This window comes from Lepidochelys olivacea (assembly GCF_965140295.1).
Source record: "Lepidochelys olivacea isolate rLepOli2 genome assembly, chromosome: 3".
Taxonomy (NCBI): Eukaryota; Metazoa; Chordata; order Testudines; family Cheloniidae; genus Lepidochelys; species Lepidochelys olivacea.
Window position 1 is genome coordinate 117,078,117 of NC_140413.1, and position 19,540 is coordinate 117,097,656.

General features: G+C 44.5%; 1 protein-coding gene across 4 annotated transcripts in view; it reads right to left on the reverse strand.

Moving 5' to 3' along the window:
* The window catches only part of RGS17 (regulator of G protein signaling 17), a 74,035-nt gene extending 55,431 nt beyond the window's left edge, over window positions 1–18,604 (reverse strand). For 2 of the 4 annotated variants that reach the window (XM_084622303.1, XM_084622301.1), the window contains exon 1: window positions 17,922–18,025. The gene's annotated coding sequence lies outside the window, so the exon portion shown is untranslated. Of the gene's footprint in view, window positions 1–17,917; window positions 18,026–18,566 lie in introns of those variants that run through there. The other 2 variants (XM_084622302.1, XM_084622304.1) reach the window with 2 other exon arrangements.
* Between the last annotated feature and the right edge of the window lie 936 nt (window positions 18,605–19,540).

Sequence of the window (19,540 nt, forward strand, 5' to 3'; positions counted from 1 at the left end):
TCTGGAGCAGGGGCTGATGGAGAATTTTCAAATATTTTGTAGAATTCCCAGTAAGGATCCTAAATCCTCCAGGTACTTTACAGTTGCCAGCATGGACCTCTCTTAACACATGGTTCTTAACATTGGAAAACAAGTCAGTTTTTCTGGCATGGGAAGAGTCACAGGACAGCTGAGGGTTAGAAGTGGCAGACAGATTCAGCAGAAAGCAAGTATCTCAGAATTGCTGTTATGGGATACAAATCTATGACAAGCCCAGAAGGAAGCCATCCCCCCATGCTCTGTGTCCTGGGAAATTCTCAGGATGTGAGGCCTGCCCTCATTGGCCAATTTACCTATTTTGTAGCCATGGACAACATCCAACTGAAGCACCAGTATTTGATGAGGATCACACACATTCAAAAAAAGGGGGGAATTACTATTTATTGGGACCCTGAGATGACCAAATAGCTACAGAACTTCCAAGTAAGGAAGGATACCTTTTTGGCTGTCTGGCCAGGGTGAGAGCCCACTTAGATAACAACTTCAGTCCCCACAGAGAGAGCTCATCAACTATTTGTGTCCAATAATATTCATCATGAATTTAGCTTTTATTCTAGCTAGAGACCCAGTCCTGATTTTCTTGAAAGATATTCATTAGTTATTATTGGCCTAATAGTTTGGACAAGCCATTTTCAGGCCCTGGGTCTCTGCAGATTATTTGCTGCAGCTACTCGGTGTGTATTAATCGCATTATTATGTGCGATAATCCAAGGTGCATCTTGTTGTTTAGGCTCTCCAGTTCAGTGGGAAAGTTTAAACATGAGAACCACCAACAAGCTTCTAGAAGGAGTTTTCAAATGCAGTTGCCAAAATCCTCCCAGTCTCATGAATCAAACTGAATCCAGTGCTATTATTTCTGAGCTACAGTTGCTATTCAGCCAGCTCTGCCCATGGCTTAGAGAAGAGTTATTGCTCTGGTGAGGCTTCTGCAGATATAACTTAGTGCCGCATGTTCAGTAATGGCAAGTATAAGGAGGAGGGCTGGGACAAAACCAGCCAGGGCTGTAGCAGACATAGACATTTCTACACACCTATGTAAAGGTTATGCTTTGGTTCAGTGAAATTCATTGTAAAATAGCAAAGAAAAGATCACTTTTTAGACCCTTCAAATTATCCTGCCCAACTTTCCACTCTGGACTCTACTCTTTTCCTTCACACATCCCATGCTCTGCCACATCCACTTGCCTTAATACTCCTTCCATTTCCTTCTACCTTTCCTAAATATATGCCCTTTTACACACTGCCCCTTAAGCGTGGAATTGCTTGCTCAACTGGAAAACTGGGGCAGCCAGTTCTGAGGTGGGCCCACTAGACAATCTCCCTGTAGGTTGTCTCTATAAATAATTCAGACTCTCTGCTCCTCCAGTTCAGCAACTCTTGCCTCAGGATGTGAGCTGGAAGACTGCTGGAGAGACAGAGGCAGAAGGCCCTGTCTGAGTGTGACCAATTGTGACATAAACATTTTCCAAGCTCATATGGTATGGCTATGCAGGAGACAAAGAAGGAAGCATCTGCAAAATCTCGAATAAAAGATTTATCCCATTTAATGAATAGCCTGCTTAATTCAAGCTGCATTCTCCTGGGAGCTGATTCAAGTATTTCCCGCTGTCAGGAAATTTCTTGTTATTTTTCAGAGAACATTGGTTAATTTCAGGCTCAGATCAACTGTTTTCAACTATGGTAGCAGCGGAGGATCTTGAGGGGACAGAGGCTCCTCTGCTTCAGTTTAGGTTTGTGTTGCTTATGGAGGTTCTGGAAATGCAGGAAGAAGTTTGTTTTGTAATTTTTGCTTTGGGCCCATATACTTCCTCCCTGTTGAAGGCTTGAGATCATTTTTCAGTGGAGATTCTCAATGCTTCATTTAAGGAGAACAGAGTGTGATAAGCATTCTTAAGGAAGTATGTGCCCTTCACTTAAGAAAAAAGAAAAGGAGTACTTGTGGCACCCTAGAGACTAACCAATTTATTTGAGCATAAGCTTTCGTGAGCTACAGCTCACTTCAACGGAGCTGTAGCTCACGAAAGCTTATGCTCAAATAAATTGGTTAGTCTCTAAGGTGCCACAAGTACTCCTTTTCTTTTTGCGAATACAGACTAACATGGCTGTTACTCTGAAACCTGTCACTTAAGAAACTATCTCTTGACACTGACAATCTAGCCAACTACATGCCTATCTCTAACCTTCCACTTCCAGGCAAAACTATGTAGACAGTTGTAGTGAGATATGTCTCACCCTATCTAGTTGCCTCAGATCTCCTTGCGCCTTGTTGATCTGACTTCACACCTGATTATGGCATTAAGCCTGTCATGGTAACTCTCGCTGATGATCTCTTCAGAGTGATGGATAAAGATCAGATGTCCTTGCTGACATTATTAGAACCTTTAGAAACTGTTGATCCTGAAGTGTTGCTGAGTTGTGTGAAGACCTAACAAAGGGCTGCTTTGTGGACACTTCCTTCTTGTCTCTCCAAGAGACCCCCAGAGGGTAACTACTTTTCTGTCCCAAGGGCTCTCTCACATGCAGAGTTCCATCTTGTCACCTCCCTGTATGTTGGCCTTTGGAAGGGATATCAAGGAGGCATAAGGTGAAGTGCTTTCCATATGCTGATGGTGCTAAGCTTTATCTCTCCATTTCATCCTTCTCAGAGATGTGGTTAAGTTTGTCTCATTGTATAGTTGTGGATGGAGCATGGATGACCACCACCTGGTTGAGAGTCATCCCAGAAAAGACTGAGCTGATGTTAGTAGGACAGTGGAATCAACCATAAGATATGTGAAAGGTCACTTTGATTAAGGGTCTGTGTCTCTGTTTGTCCACTGAGTTAGCAATTTAGAGTTCTTGTTAACAAGTTAGACTCCCAGATGATCATTTTCAATCAGAAAATGCTTATTTGTCACAACCTAAACTGATTGTGGGTAAGGTTCAGTGTTGACTCATTTCCCAGTTCAATTTTTTAATTTTTAAAAAAATGTTGAAATGTCCATTTTGACATTTTCAAAACAAAAGAGTTTTGTTTTCGATTCAGAACAACTTTGTTTTAGTTGAAATTGAAACCAAATGTTTTGAAATTATCAAAATGAAATGTTTCAATTGACCTGATACTATTTTTTTTTTTGGATTATCAGTTCAAGAAAAATTAAGAAAGTTTGACTTTTCACCCTGATTCAGGATGCAATTTTTTTTTTTAAAGCTCAACTCTTGTGGGATGGAATAATTATTTGCTGCCCAGCTCTAAAGAAGGCCTCGCTCCCAGGTGAATGATTTGGTGATTCATCCAAGGAGCCTGAATTTGTCCACCATCTATGTGATTTGATTTTTTACTAAGAAGGGGATCTGAATAGCCTCAGATCAAAGATAGTGACACCTTGTCTATCCTTGTCTGTCTTCAGTTGATGTAGGTGAAGCCAACGCAGTTGTCTCACACAGTCATTATTGCTGGGATCATGATCCTGTTGGCAAAGAGCATATGGTCCTAATTTCTAGCAAGGTTATGTCTACTTATCTGATTTATCTAGTGCTATAAGGTGCACACATAGATAGTGTGGTGCTGAGCACAGGAGAGACAAAAGTCTCTTATGAGTAGCTTATGAAGAAGACTAGATTTATTGAAAAATAAATTTTTCATATTGATGTTGAAGTATCATTAATTTTTGCCTTAAGTGTGTCATCTTGGAAAGCATTAACTATTGTTTTTGGGGTGACAAGGGAAAGAATCTTTAGACTGTAATAAATCCACTTGCCATCAAGAAGAAACTCTGGATTCTCTGGGCAACCTTATCCAGAATTTCATCACAACAGATTTTTAGCTGTTAACTTAGTAAGACCCTGTTTTGTTGCTCTCTTTATTAACTTTGCAATATCTTTAAAACAACTCTAATGGCTGTTTAAGAAATTTGATCTATCCAACTTTCATGAAGCCAGCAGTAGTTTGCTTGCATAAGTAAATTTCATAGATTGATTAGAATCCTGTTTGTCTGTGTTATATCTAAATATCCTCCCAGTTTGTTTATACTTCCATTTCTTTTTTATTTCTCTTTTTGTTTATTTGGAACTTTATTGTTGCATAGCTGGGAAACCATATACAAAACGGAAGATACTGTCATTTATTTCTTTTCTACCAGGCAATGGTAAGTGTCATATTGTTGTGTTTCTTTGTATTTTATATGATGTAATTAGTAATTACATTGATTACGTGCCAGATTCTGTCACCTTTACTCATGTTAAATAATGACATTCACATAAATAGTAGTCAATTGGATTATTCACGGAATAAGTTACTACTCCAAGTAAGAGTGGCAGAATATGGCTCTAATTTAGGGCTAGACTGCAGTCCTCACTCATATTGGTGTGCACTCTCTTACCTGAGTAGTCTCATTTAATTCAGTGTCACTATTCATGTGAGTAAATGCACAATTTGAGGAAGGGTTCCACAGCCTAGCTTTAAGTAAACAGAAAGGGCCCAATTACTACTCCTGTGGAAAAACCTGTGGGAGGCAGCTAACATGGAAGAAATCTCTTCTTGCAGAGACTTTCCCCCATAATTGTTTCTTTGCAGGTAGGTACAACAGGCTCAACTACAAACCTCATGGATCCTCTGGGATCCCCAAAGCCCTGGCTGGGATGATTTAGTTCGGATTGGTCCTGCTTTGAGCAGGGGGTTGGACTAGATGACCTCCTGTAGTCTCTTCCAACACTAATCTTCTATGATTCTATGACCCTAGGGGATCAGCAGGAAGCTGTGCCCCTATGATAGTTCTGTGTCCCAACCCGTGGCAGCACAGTTCTAGCCAGGGAGATTTCCTCAGATGACAGCTGCCCTAGAAAGCGTCTTAAAAATGGATCCTCACTATGTAAAAGGGGATGGGGAGAGACCTGTGGAAATGTAACACAGCCTATTAAACTTTCATTGTGAGTGCCACTAGGCCCAGGTGAGGGAATGATATAGCCTCTCTCTTGCATCACATCCCTTCCCCAACCCCTCTCCCCACAATCACCTGAGGAACTTGATCCACTGAGGGCCTTTTTCATGGTCAGGTGGGGAGAAGGGATGCTGCTATCGAGGGGTCTGAGCCAACTGTCTGTGTAAGAAGGGGAGGTCTGCACCACAGAGGTTTCATTCCATCCGTGGATCTCAGAAGCACAACTGGGCCAAATGTTATCTAAAGTCCTTTTCTAGGCCATCCGTTGAAGGTGGGCATGTACATCAGAAGTGATCTAATCCATTGAGATGTTGTCAGCCTTGTGAGGCTGAATTCAATAAGAGCTGAATCATTCAGCACCTCACTGGATACACTCAGTACCTTGCAGGACTTGGTTCTAACATAGTCTATGGCTACCTCTACAAAAAATCCCAAAGTTGGCCTGGGTCAGCTGACTCAGGCTTGAGGGGCTTGGGCTCCGGCATTCCAAAAAATCGCTGTGTAGATGTTTGGGCTGGGGCTGGAGTCCGAGCTCTGGGGCCCTCCACTGTCGCAGGGTTCCAGAGCGTGGGCTCCAGTCCCAGCCCAAAAGTCTACATTGAGTTTTAGCCCCACAGCCCGAGCCCCTCAAGCTGCAATCTGTGTCCAGGCTACAGGTTTTTTATCCCTGTGTAGACCTACCCTAACACGCACACTGTAGCATGCTCTAAATCAGTCACTAACCTGCTTGCCTTTGGGTTTAACACAGAAAAAACAAACTTTAGCTGTTTAAACATTATGTGTCTTGGTTAAATGAAAACCATAAAAGTTCTGCCTTCTACTTGTTAGACTCACATTAAGTCCCCTGGCCAGCAAAGTGCTGTGCACCCTCAGCTTCACTAACTGTGCTGGGGGTTGCTGGTGCTCAGCACCTTACAGCACTGGACCCTATAAGAGGAAGAAAAACAGTTTGCATTAAGTAACATCTGGGCTCCCATTCATTCCTTGTCACAAATGATGTTACTTTTCAGCAATGTGGCTGCTGCCTACAGGGAGATCAGATATACTTTTGTAATTATAAAGCTAAATGTATAACATAAATTGGTGACTTATACTGTGTAGGGGGAGACTGTTTTTCATTGTGGTCTAGTCCCACTCCACTGATGTCAACAGAAAGACTCCTGTAGACTTTAATGGGAGTTGGATCAGGCCCCATATGGACTTTCAAAACACCAGCTAGCCTTATGGGTGCAGTTTTTAAAATAATTACACACAAGCTACAGTTGTGTCTTCAATGGGTCACACATCCAGATAAAATACATCTAGCCTTCTTACAGCAGTTGTTTTATATATTAATTGCTAGAACTTAGCCATAGATCAATCTGTTACTCCTGTCTATTGTAAACAATTGCACACATTTCTAGCTGTGCCATATATATATATATATATATATATATAGTGACTGCAATATTATGGGATGTTCTATCACAAAAGCTAACAATGAAGACAAAGGAAATTTGCAGCATATTATTTTATACATAAATTTGCCAAAGCTAGGACAGATCTTATTTAACTAACTTTAACTGTCTTGGTGTTGTCTGCATAAAAAAGAGGGAGATCAACAGGCTAAGTTTTAATGAATCCCCAAAGAGGCAGATTGTGTTAAAGAACTGATCAAAGAGAAGCTGAATATTCTGACACAAACACAGCAAGTATCAGGCTGTCTACTGTAAAATTTCCAGTATTTATAGCTTAATTCCCACATTACAAAATTTACAGAGACATTGTTAAAAGTGATCCCGAGCCTCCAAATTTTGTAAGTCACCTACTCACTATGGATTTTGATGTTAATGTAGTTTTTCAATTGCAAATTTATATTCATTTTTTCAAGTTGATATTCAGGTTACATGATCAGATGAAAAAAGGAATAAATATACTGAATGAAAATGGTTGGTGTTTTGTTCTAGTTATTTTCAAAATTATTGAAACAATGGAGTGAATGGAGAGACCAATCGTGTTTACTTCGCTGGAAATCGTCTTGCTTTGTTTTTAACTGGACCTTTTAGGTATCTTCAGCTATCAACAGTGTTTTTATACAGGGAGTGTTTGGTGGTATTTCTCCACAGGGAGTGCTGTCTAGTGAGACTGGCAGTCAAGACTCTTGAGGTGAAATCCTGTCTCCAGCTAAATCAATGAGAGCTTTGTCACTGACTTCACTGGGGCCAGGATTTCACCCCAGGATTCTATTCCTCACTCTGCCATTGCTTTGCTCTGTGATCCTGGACAATCGCTTAACTGTTCTGGGACTGATTTTACCCATCTGTCAAATAAACACAGAGCTGTTTACTGTGTCCCAGAGTGCTGTGAGGAGTAATTAATGTTTGAAAAGTGCTTTGGGATTCTTTGATGAAAAGGTGATACTTATGGGCAAAGTCTTCTGGTATTATTATACTAATACATTATGTTAATTCTGAAACCACAAACCAATACCTATAAAGATAATAAATAATAAATACTACTGCTACTACTACTACTAATAATAATGGCCAATTGGATTATTTATTTTGTAATTGTTCTCAGTATTTACTAAATTGTCTATATGTTCAAGATTACTGCGCTTGCTAGAAGAAAGCTCCTTTCCTCTGGGGATAAATATTTTTCCTCTTGTTCTGTCACTGATATTTTCCTATTGCTGTTTTGGTCTCCATTTTTTTGGGTTCTCTGTAGCTTTTCTCAAGCCCTCATGAAATACTACTAAGTTTTACATATAATATATCTCATACAATATCATTAGGATTCCTTTTGTTTGTTAATCAGATTGAAAACAGGTCACTGTGTTTTGTCGTGGAATGAAATGCCTGACCCAGAAAACCACCAGTGGAAGTAAGGACACAAAGTATACCAGCTTGATTTTCACATTGCATCACACACATATAATATGTCACTCCCTGATCCTAAACTATAATGCTGTCCTGGTGAATATGCTTAAACAATTCTCTCTGCTGTATTATATGAAGGATGGTGAATACAGAACATAAAAGCATAACCATTTCTTAAAAATTGTTGTGGCTACAAAAAGGGATTAGCATTACAAACATCTGTCATAATCAGCTGAGAAACCAAATCTGTTGTCATTTGGAAGTCAAGAATAGTAAGACCTAAAATACAAAAGGACAAAAAGGGACAAATACTGTCCACTTTTAATGGGCATGTAGATGATCTAAAGGAACAAGAACTGCTGTGTTTCCACTGCACAGAGGGTAAACTGGGGAGAGGTTGAGTAGAGGGACTTGCTCTATCCGTGTTGCAACAGAGCAGATCTACTCTGTGCTCCTCAACATGGCATATGAACATCTCAGTGGTTCTCTCTACAACTATGCAGATGGGGCTTGGAGCAAGGGAGTGATATGGGCATGGCCAGTGGTGAGCTGGAGCCGGTTCACACCGATTCGTGTGAACCGGTTGTTAAATTTTGAAGCAGTTTTAGAACCAGTTGTTAACCCGCTTCCCTGCGGGGGCGCTGAGGCTTTGATGGGCTCCGGCCGGGAAGTGATGCAATTCCTCCTCCGGCCGCCGGGGGCGCTGCGGGAGCCATGTGGGCTGCAGCCTGGCCCTGGGCACGAGCCCTGTTGCTGCTGCTGCTCCCCTGGCCCTCGGGCTCCCGCTGCTGCCTGGTGGGTCCCCGGCTGCTCTGCTGGGCCTGGGCTGCGTCCTGCTGCTCGGGCTGCTCCGAGCCGCTCTCCCTGTGAGCACCCACCACCCTGCCCGCAGCCACCCCCTGCCTCCAGCCAACCCCACACTCCCTGCCTGCAGCCAGCCCCACCGCGTCCCCGCCCGCAGCCAGCCTCCGTCTCCAGCCACCCCCGCACTGCCTTCAGCCACCCCCACACCCTCTGCCCGCAGCCAGCCCCTGCCTCCAGCCACCCCCGCACCTCCCGCCCGCAGCCAGCCCCTGCCTCCAGCCACCCCCGCACCCCCCGCCCGCAGCCAGCCACTACCTCCAGCCTCCCCACACCCTCTGCCCGCAACCAGCTTCTGCTGCACCCCCTGCCTGCAGCCAGCCCCTGCACACCCTGCCCGCAGCCACCCCTGCACCCCCTGCCCTGCCTCCAGCCACCCCCGCACCCCCCGCCCGCAGCCAGCCCCTGCCTCCAGCCACCCCCGCACCCCCCGCCCGCAGCCAGCCCCTGCCTCCAGCCAACCCCGCACCCCCCGCCCACAGCCAGCCCCTGCCTCCAGCCAACCCCGCACCCCCTGCCCGCAGCCAGCCCCCCCCGCGTCCCCGCCCGCAGCCAGCCTCCGTCTCCAGCCACCCCCGCACTGCCTTCAGCCACCCCCGCCTGCAGCAGCCCCTGCTGCACCCCTTGCCCTGCCCGCAGCCAGCCCCTTCCTTCAGCCACCCCCACACCCTCTGCCCGCAGCCAGCCCCTGCCTCCAGCCACCCCCGCAACCCCGCCCGCAGCCAGCCACTACCTCCAGCCCCCCCACACCCTCTGCCCGCAACCAGCTCCTGCTGCACCCCCTGCCTGCAGCCAGCCCCTGCCCGCAGCCAGCCCCTGCACACCCTGTCCGCAGCCACCCCTGTACCCCCTGCCCTGCCTCCAGCCACCCCCGCACTCCCTGCCTGCAGCCAGCCTCTGCCGCACCCCCTGCCCTGCCCACAGCCAGCCCCGCACCCCCTTGCCTCCAGCCAGCCCCGCACCCTCCTGTCTCCAGCCAGCTCCACACCCCCTGTCCTACCCGCAGCCAGCCCCGCACCCCCTGCCCCATGCCCCTGTCTGCAGCTGGCTCCACGTCCACTGGTGCCCTGCAGTTCCCAGGGCAGTAACCCTGCACCCCTGCTTCAATGAGGGGGGCAGGGAGCAGCTGGGACCCACACATGTGCACACCCTAGGGTGACTAGACAGCAAGTGTGAAAAATCAGGACAGGCGGGGGGTGGGTAATAGGAGCCTATATAAGAAAAAGACCCCAAAATTGGGACTGTCCCTATAAAATTGGGACATCTGGTCACCCTAGCACATCCCCAGGGAGTGGCGGGGACCCACACATGTGAAACGGAGCTCATTTCTAGTTCAGGCCCATCTTTTTAAAAAAGAACTTTAGGCAGGGTTAACATACATCCGTATTTTCCCGGACAGGTCAGGCTTTTTGGTTCTTAAATTGCCGTCTGGGAGGAATTTTTGCATTTTAAAAATTCCTCCCGGGAAAATACAGAGGTATGGTAACCCTGTTGGTACAAAAAATACATACTGGGGCACATCCCTTAAATCAGAACTTTTTATAGGGAACCGGTTGTTAAGATTTTGGCAGCTCCTCAGTGGGCAAGGCCAATGAGTTTTCAAATACATTAATCCACGGACCAACCCAACTCCCACTCCTGTATGAAGTTACTGAGCACAGTTGCCACTACTACAGCATCCACATTTGTGAAATGACTGCACCATTGCTCTAGCCAGTGTGTGGAGGGTTAACCTCCATAAAACACATTTATTTGGATGTGGTGGAAAATTCCAGGATTTGGCCTTAAGTGTAAAATAATCCAATATAATGTTTGATAGTTATTATCCTCTGCTCTGTTCTTGTATGCTGCTTACTTTTACGGTTAAAGATCTGTCAGAATTTCTTAGCCCCAGTTTCTTATATTAGGAAGATTAGTTAGATTTGTAAAATGTTCTGAACACATTTAACACACTACATAAATATGAAGTATTATTACCAGATGTTCAGGCTGCTATATTACAGACACATTAAATCCTATTGGTTTGAATCTAGGTGCACAAATATTTTTGTACCCATTTTTAAACCACTGTGTGACTGAGTGGCAAAAAATACCTTACATGTCTGTTCCCACGCAATGATAACTTTTGCAAGTTGCTGATTGTTATTAATGTTTTGCCATTTCTGAATAAATTAAAACAACAGACTTACAAAACTAACTAGCAGGTGCTGAGTAACTAGGACTACATTTACCACCTTACTTATGTTCAATTTAATGGGGCTACTCATGGCGTAAGATATTATGCAGTGGGCTAGATCCCCAGCTGAGATAGTTGGCATAGAACATTGATTTGACAACCATTTACAGTAGCTGAATATCTGGCCCAATGTGAGTAAAGATGGCAGAATCTAGCCTATAATGATTTTGCAATAATGTGAACTTTACACTGGATGAGGAGTTCATCATTTCAGAAAGTGATGTCAACAGAGTAATACAACCACTAGGCAATGACCATGAAATTTGTCATTCATTATACCTTTTCTCTCATGGAAGTGCTCAGATCAATATGTAGGTAACATTTTTATTGGTCAGAAACAAAGCAAAAAATACAGGGACTTCTTGGTAAGCCTTCTTGCCTCAAGCCTGCTGTGTGCCAAGGAATGTGTGACAAGGCATCATCCTACTCCTGTCTCTTTTCTAGACACAAACTGCTCGGAGACCTGCTGGTCAAATGCCTTGTGCAATGTATTTACAGTACTCTCCCCACCACCTTTACAAACTTGTGCAGCTCTGTATTTATAAACATGCAAACCTTAACTCATTCAGCCAAGGAGTGGGGGAGACAGTGATCTTCAGGAAAAACTTCCTAACTGTAAGAACAGTAGGACAATGGAACAGATGCCTCAGGAGGTGGTGGAAGTTCCTTCGCTGGAGGTTCTCAAAAGGAGGCTGGAGAGCCATCTGGCTTGGATGGTTTAGACACAACAAATCCCGCATCGTGGCAGGGACATTATACTAGATGACCCTTGCAGTCTTTTCTAACCCTGTGATCCTAGGATTCCCCCTGAGAGCTCTCTCCTGGCTCTGACTCTCAAAAGCTTGCCTGTCTCTCTCTCTTTCCTTTGACCACTTCCTTCCTGTGTCTTTTCTACTTTCTGGGCTAGTTAGCCTTTGGGGCTCTCCTCAGCCTATACCAATCTATAAGTTAGGCACAGTTTGGCCCCCCAGATTTAGTCCAGGGCGATTTAATTGATGATCCAGTGATCAGAGTGCTGGTACAGCTGTCTTTGTCCAGCACTCTGTCACAGAATGGCAGAACAGGTTATATATCAGAGCATCCTGTGCTTTGAGATCCCCTGATAGGAGCCCTCTGAGCTGCAATACCTAGGCATGTAGGGGCTGAGTTAAGGATACCGTGCAGCCTTCAGCCATAATTTATGTAGTTTAGCTACTTTGTCTCAGACTCTTTAATATTATTTTATTGACACTATTCAGTGATAAACAGCTTTTGCTATACCCTAGGCTAGACCTATTTATACAGTGTGGCGCTGACTATGCCAGTTTTATCATGTTTCCTTTTTTTAAAATTAAAAATGAGTCTCACACAAAATAACAAATCTGTCTCTGTCAGAGATCCAGCCATATTCTATTTTCCTAAAGTCAAATGAAAGTGAAGGCCTGCACAGAATCATATTCAAATAACGATCCACAGGGAGGGGGAATATTCAGTAATTCATATTATATTCAGTATCAACTGTTTCATAACGGATCCATAGTTTTTCTTTAAACAGAGTGGGCCGGTTTTTCTGGTCCGCTCCACACTTTTTGCTCTGACCAGGTGATGCCAAAGGAGTGAGACTGCACATAAATCCCCAGCTGGACATACCCCTGGCATGATGGAGGCTCAGTGGGAACAGAGCTGGTATAGTTGACACTTGTCCTTCCCTCCCCACAGTTGCGCCCTAGCATAGGGGGGAAGTCCAGGGTGGGAAGAGGTGTATCAGTGATGAGGAGTGGCCAGAGCACACAGTGCTTCTGCTAACCCCAGCTTGTGGATAATCCTTTGGGGACCAATTCCAGCCAGCCAGTTAGAATGGCCCCCAGGCTGCTCTCATCTGTGCCAGCATTAGGGCTGAGATATTATCCCCCCACTCTGCTGCGATCACCAGAAACAGCACAGCAAAGAATCAGGCCCAGTGAAAGTTTCACCTTCATTTTTCAACATTTTACAGAAATTGAGAAAAAATGTCCAGGTGTATGGGCATTAGAGGTCCCTGGACTGTCCAATATATAATTGTTATAATAAATGAGGTAGCATGAAGACATTTCTCTCCTGATTCCCCTCTTAATGACTGCCAACTACTACTAATTCCCAGACCAAAAAATGTGCATTTCTATAGAGTTACAGTTGAGAGCATGTCTTAGTAACTTAAGGGTAAAAAAAAAAAACACATTACAGGGATGTTGTCATCACCCCAAAGCCAAGCATTACAAACGCAAGAACTGCATAATTAAGGTTACACTTAAAAGAAATCCAGACATAGTAAGGTGAGAAATGCACAATTAAGATACCCAAACAAACTTAACTCTGCCCTGTACTGATGTCATGCAATAACCATACAGTTATGATTAAGCTATTGTAGTATTTGTGGTCTCATATTAGTTCCAATTGATTTTAGACATATTAGAGTTTTTCATATTTTTCCCCTTCCTGTTATCACAACAAGGCATAGTTAAGGTTGTCTAAGTACTATAACTGTGCATTTCTTACTTGAACATGTTTAGATTTCTTTTAAGTGTAACCTTAATTATGTATGTTCCTAGATTTGTAATCATCCCCAGATCAAGCATTACAACAGGCCCGTAATGTTTTTTACCTGTTGGTTTCTGATACATACTCTCAACTTTAACTCTATCTTAACACTGATTTTTTTTGTATGGTCATTTTCTTATTTTTAAGAAATTATTAAACATTTCATATATGAAAAGTAAACAGGAAACCCAAAAAGAATGCTCAGAGAGAACACATGCCCTGAGACTCAATGTTGGTGCAGTTTATCATCTTACCCTGGACTGCTGCCCCAGTTACCACCCCATCAGTGCTGCCTCTGTGCACAGAGGAGCTGAGATTGCAGTACTGCAGATAGGAAGCTGTTCAAGTTCTGATGCCCAAACTAGCATGCAGACATTAAATCTTTAAAGAACAGTGACAGCTGAACCAAGTAAGCTACCAGTGAGGACTCCTGACACATGCATCCAGTCTCCCTCATACTGATGACTCATTACAACCAATAGAATTGTTCCATGCAAATTTACAGCAGAAGAAGGGTGATGATTGGTTGAGTTACCTCTAGAGTCACAATGGCCCCCCTTAAGAGTTACCTGAGCTGTTGACCTGCACCTGTCTGCAGCCTATATATTCATAAGTTATTAACAGTTGCATCTAATTGTTATCTTAATTGCAATTTAATTTGCTCAGATACAGCCTATGCAAAAGCTTCCAATTAATTCTAACAATATGGAAAGTTTGAAGTGCCTGTGTTATTTCATTATTAAGATAATTCAGCAGAAAGAAAAGATTGACATGAGATGTGAAATTTCTTAAAGGACCTAGTTTTTAATGAATTTTAACTCAACCGAATTAACAGATTGATTTGTAAATTCTCAGAAAATTCATTCTACACTCAAAGAGAAAACACTGTAAATATGGGGAGGATATGTTGTATTGTTCATATGAAAAAGAAGTTGAGTCCCTGCTTTAAGTACTAAATACACCTCTACCTTAACTACGGTGTAATAACTGCACTTCCATACTAACTAACATTGTTTCACTGGGTACATTTTTATAACACAAATATTTCCACATTTTTCACATTCAAAGATCTCTGCAAAGTAGATAAATGACAAGGCCCTATTTGCTTGTTATAGAAGAGTGGAGAGGCTAATGTTAGATGATTGTAGAGGGAGCACTGAATTTTTTTCAAGCCACCATATTTACCTTGAAGAAAAGTTTACATACAGATGCTATTGCTGAAGTGGCAGGCCACACTGATGTCTAGCTGGCTTTACTTTCAGATCAGCTGGTATCTTCTCTCCTATGTCTTAATGTGCAGTTTGCTTTAATCTCCTCTTCAGCTCTTGGGAGAGGAGTATTCCAGCATCCTGCATCAATGTTTTATTTGTTATGGAGGGACCCTCCATTCAGATGAGTTTCTGCTATACTACCTTGCACCTCATCCATGTTGTTTCTGCCGACAGTCATGTTCCAGTGTCATGTGGACACTGCTGCTGACAGCGCTTTTCCAATAATGTGGCAGTAGGTCATGATGTCTCTGTTCCTCTACAGTTCCTGAGAGATAAATTGAAGCACCCCTACTTGTGATCCTATCGCAAGATTGGCAAGCATTTTCCTAAGCAAGCCTGATCAATTCTACTGCTCTTTATGCATGATCCTCACTCAAGTCCTACTCTCTGGTAGAAGCAATTAGTCAGAGGGCCTTCACTGCTGTCTTGCTTTTGGTAAGAGAGTTCTATCGTACTTTTCAAACAATGCACATTACACACAATGAACCATAACTTAAGGCAATCAGCAACAAAGCCATGTCTATATAGCTTTGTATGTTGCATTTAAATTAGTTTTTGAGAAAAACCAAACCAAACCAAACCAAAAACAATAGTTGGAGAACAATGCGCTCCCCCTCCTCCCCAAGGCTCCCAGGAACCAGGTAGTTCAGATAACAGGAATAGGATAGGGATTTTTTACCAGGATGCCAGGTCTAAATTTGGTCTAATCGTTAGTGAAGGAAAGTTATTACCACTGAATGACTGCTCAGTAGACTTTATGAACTGAGTTGATGATTTCAGGTAAGTTCTGTGTGTCCATCTCTCTCTCTCTCTCACATACACACACACAAAATCAAGCCCTCATCACTGCAATTCTTATTTGTAGTCTCAGCAGCAAGACCAAGGACTGGCAGAGTGGGAGACTGAAGTGCCTTTGCATCTATAAGGAGAGGACACTGCTAGGCTCTAGTGCTGTCAACCCAGCACCTTTTATAAACACAACAATCACTTAATGTATATTTTAAGTACACATTTTCCATTTCTGCTGCTCAGAAGCATCTTACTTCTCAGGGCTGGGACTGTGTCTTCCTGTATATATAGATGGTGCCTTGCACATTTGGGTGCTGATGAAATTCAAATAAATAATTATTAGCAATAATAATATCTTAGGTAACAATGTTTCTTACAAACCTCAAACAATGGATTATTCCCATTCATTTACTTACATAGATGCCAATTTTTCATGATGACACTAATTATGTATCTTATAATGTGGCTGATGACACTAGCTTCCATTGATGTGAATAAGGAATTAACTTCCTTTTAAAAACCTGTAAAAATAGACAGTAGTATGCATTCATTTTGCAGAGTTATTTATTATTTCTCTATAAAACCTACCAACAGCTAATAAATTTACCTACTTATATTTTCCAGCTTTTTAAAAATAATGCAATCTATTATTGCATTTGGGATTTCATCCATTTGCCCAACACTTGATAAGCTAAACAAAAAACAAGGTTTATGTATGTATGTATTGGTAAATATAATAATATGCATCCCAGCTGCAAAGCTGATGACTGGTTAGCCCAAATCTTTAGCAATGCGGAAGATAAGGATCCCCTCTCAATACTGGAAACCCTAACACATAGTTATGCCAGTTCTAAGCTCATTATAATGGAGTACTCAGATAGTATGGTGATGAGCGCTCTGGAAATAAACTGGATAAACTAGAGCTTGTTGGTTTTCTTCATATTCTAGCGATTTTATTGGTGATAAAGTTAAGACCTCACGTTTTTTAATCCCGGATTTTAGGAGCTAAATGCAATCAAATCCCTCAAAAACAATGTCGAATGGAAAGGAACCATTCCAGACAGGGTCTTTCTTGCGCTCTCTTCCTTAGGAAGCTGGGCATCTGTACAGTGTCTGTCCTGTGTCAGAGAAAGTCCTCGCCAGGGGCTCAGGGCGGTGGGCTTGATCTCCTTTGCCAGAGAGTTGGCTTGTGAGCGGCCCTCTGCTGAGCGCGCTGCGCTGTTCATAACTTGGTGCCAGCCGGGAAGGATCCGCTATTGCTAGCAGCCACTAACCAGCCTCCTGCTTCCTGAGCCTCATTCTAAACCATCTGTAGCCGCCTGCTTTTCCCCATAGGTTCTGTCCTTCCTCCAGCCTCCGACATTTTCACACACACACACAGAGAGAGAGAGAGAAAGGCAGGGGGAGCAGAACCCGGCCAAACCCCAGCTCCCTGCTGATGCCGCAGAATAATGAGGGGGGAGGATGGATGGGTGACATGAAAGACTATGGAGAGAGTGGAAAGAAAATCCATAACTCATCAGAATAATGAACAGCAAGGATGGTGCCTGTGAGCCACCTCTTCGTTTGCCCTGCACCGAAGCAGCTTCTACAGACTTAGTGGGGGCCTCGTCCTTTTATTATTAATTATTATTATTATTATTTTATTATCGCCCCCCCCCTTTCCCTCAGCCAGCAGTCTGCACTGTATTACATGCTTCTGTTCAGGTCTTACAGGGAATCACTTCCATTTCCAAGGAACCCAGACAAACGGTGCGTGTGGTTTCCACAAGGCCACGGTCTCCGATTGTTTCAAATCAGTGCAAAACGCAAGGGTGCATCGTCCCCACTCCCCTGCCCAGAAGAGACCCTGCCTTAAGGGAGCCAGAGGAGAAGGTCAAGAGGAAAGGTACGATCCCCCCGCCATCCCCAGCAGCCCCCCAAACACATCTGCAAACGATATTCCCCCTCCTTTCCCCCAATATGATAGGAACCCCCCGCCCGGACAGATCAGGATTCCTTGATGCAGCCGATGCCCAGCAGCAGCAGCATCGCTCCACAGAGCCACAGCCCAGGAGCCAATATCTGGGGAGTCCAGTGGAGCCACCGCGCTCCCTTTCCCCACCCCTTTGTGCATCACTGGAGAGGAGCGACACTCGCTCGGACCCCACCTTGCAGCTCAGCCCCCGGGCCACCGCGGCTGACCCCCCGCCCCGCTACACACACACCCCTTCCCTCCCCACCCCCCGTGTGAGTGCATTTGCAGTTGTACTCCCTCTCCCCCCCCCCGCCACCCCCCCCAACCCTTCTCTCTAAACCAGGCACCAGGATACAGCAGACATGTTGGTGCCATTTAACAAGGTTCAGGTTCAAAATAATGATAAAAAACACCACAGCGGTCTGGCTTACCCACCCCCGCCTGGCTGCGTGTGCTTGGCACTGAGCGATCCCGGGGAAGGGCTCGTGCAGCTGGTCCCTAGCGGAGCTGGTTTGCTGCCATCCGCCCAACTTCAGCACCCAGCCTGCAGGGAGAGAGAGCGGGGAGGGAGGAGAAGGGAGGCAGGGAGCGAGCGCACATGCGCCCTGCCACTCGCGCTGGACCCGGCCGAGCAGCTGGAGTTTCCCCGCTTCTCCCCGGCGTGACTCACTCCCAGTCCCCTGCCTCCGCTTCCTCCCCGGGGAGCTTGCCCGCAGCGGGCTGGCGGAGAGCAAGGGGCCAGGCAAAGAGGCCCGAGGAGGGAGTGGTCCCCTGGGGATGCACTGGGAGCGCCGGTGCTCGTGGTCCTAGGGCTCTAGGAATGAGTCTCCAGCCAAACATGGCTGCTTTGGGGAGGGAGACTCGATGTCTGGCGATGGGTTTTTAAATCACCTGGCTCTGGGGAGGAGTGAGCTGGGGCTGTGTGCCAGAGGGGCGCTGGCCACCTCACTCATTCCAGCTGTGCTTTGTGCGGAGAGCAGGGGCAGCTTGGGACAGGCGCCTCCTTTTCTGGTTCTGAAATGGAAATAAATGTCATGGATAAATGTCGAAGTTAATAGTCCCACTATAAAAAAATATTACCTCAGCCACCTTGTGTCCCATGGATAAATACAGCCAGAGGGGGGAAAGGTAACAGCTAGCTCCATCTGGATCCTGCTTGTTTTTGTACCTTAACCTCCAAACTGGACTAGGCACAGTGACAAAAGGTCAAGCTGCTCCGACTGCACACACAGAAAAGACCACCCAGACCCTGATGCAGCCCAATACAAGTGACACAAAAAACATCTGGATAACTTTTGAATTCCATGCACCCAAGTTCTAATGCCTCAATAGACAACCAGTGTGGGTGCTCCAAGTGCAAAGACAAAACCAAGACCATGATTCACCCTGTGGAACAGTGATACAAAAATCTGGACCCTGCCAACTTTTGGCCAAACTTTCAAATTCCACTGCCTAAACAAGGACACATTTAGTCATTTTTGCTGCACCTTACAAAATCCGGCCCCTGATGTGTTCCAGTGCAATAGCCCCACAATAGCTCAGAGCTGACAACTAGATCCTACTGAATCTTGTCACAAATCCAGAAATTCTAACATCAAAATTGAAAACAAGTGTTCTTTCTACTAGCCAACCAAAACAAACTGTTCCCCAACACATTATGGTATAAGGAAAGTGTAAAACCTTTAATTTGGCACCTGTACCCTGCTGGATCCAGGTAATTTTTGGTTGCATATCTCTCACACAGACACCCCTCCCCCCGCTTCCCAGTTTTAATGCCTATGCAGCTTTTCTGAGTCCATCAGATAATCTAGATCCCGAAGTCTTGTGGTGGAACAGTGTTAAAAATACTGGTGAGGTCTTAACACAGCTGAAATAAAGGAAAGGTAAGCAGCCCAGGAGGACTAGCCTCACAATAGCATAAGCATCAAACACTTTGTTTCCTTTTACAATAAAAAACTGACTAACTATAGCCAAATTACAGATTAAATCTACAACTATAGTAATCATATGCCTCTGTTCCTGAATTCTGGGAAGAGGCACTTCAAGCTCCTAAT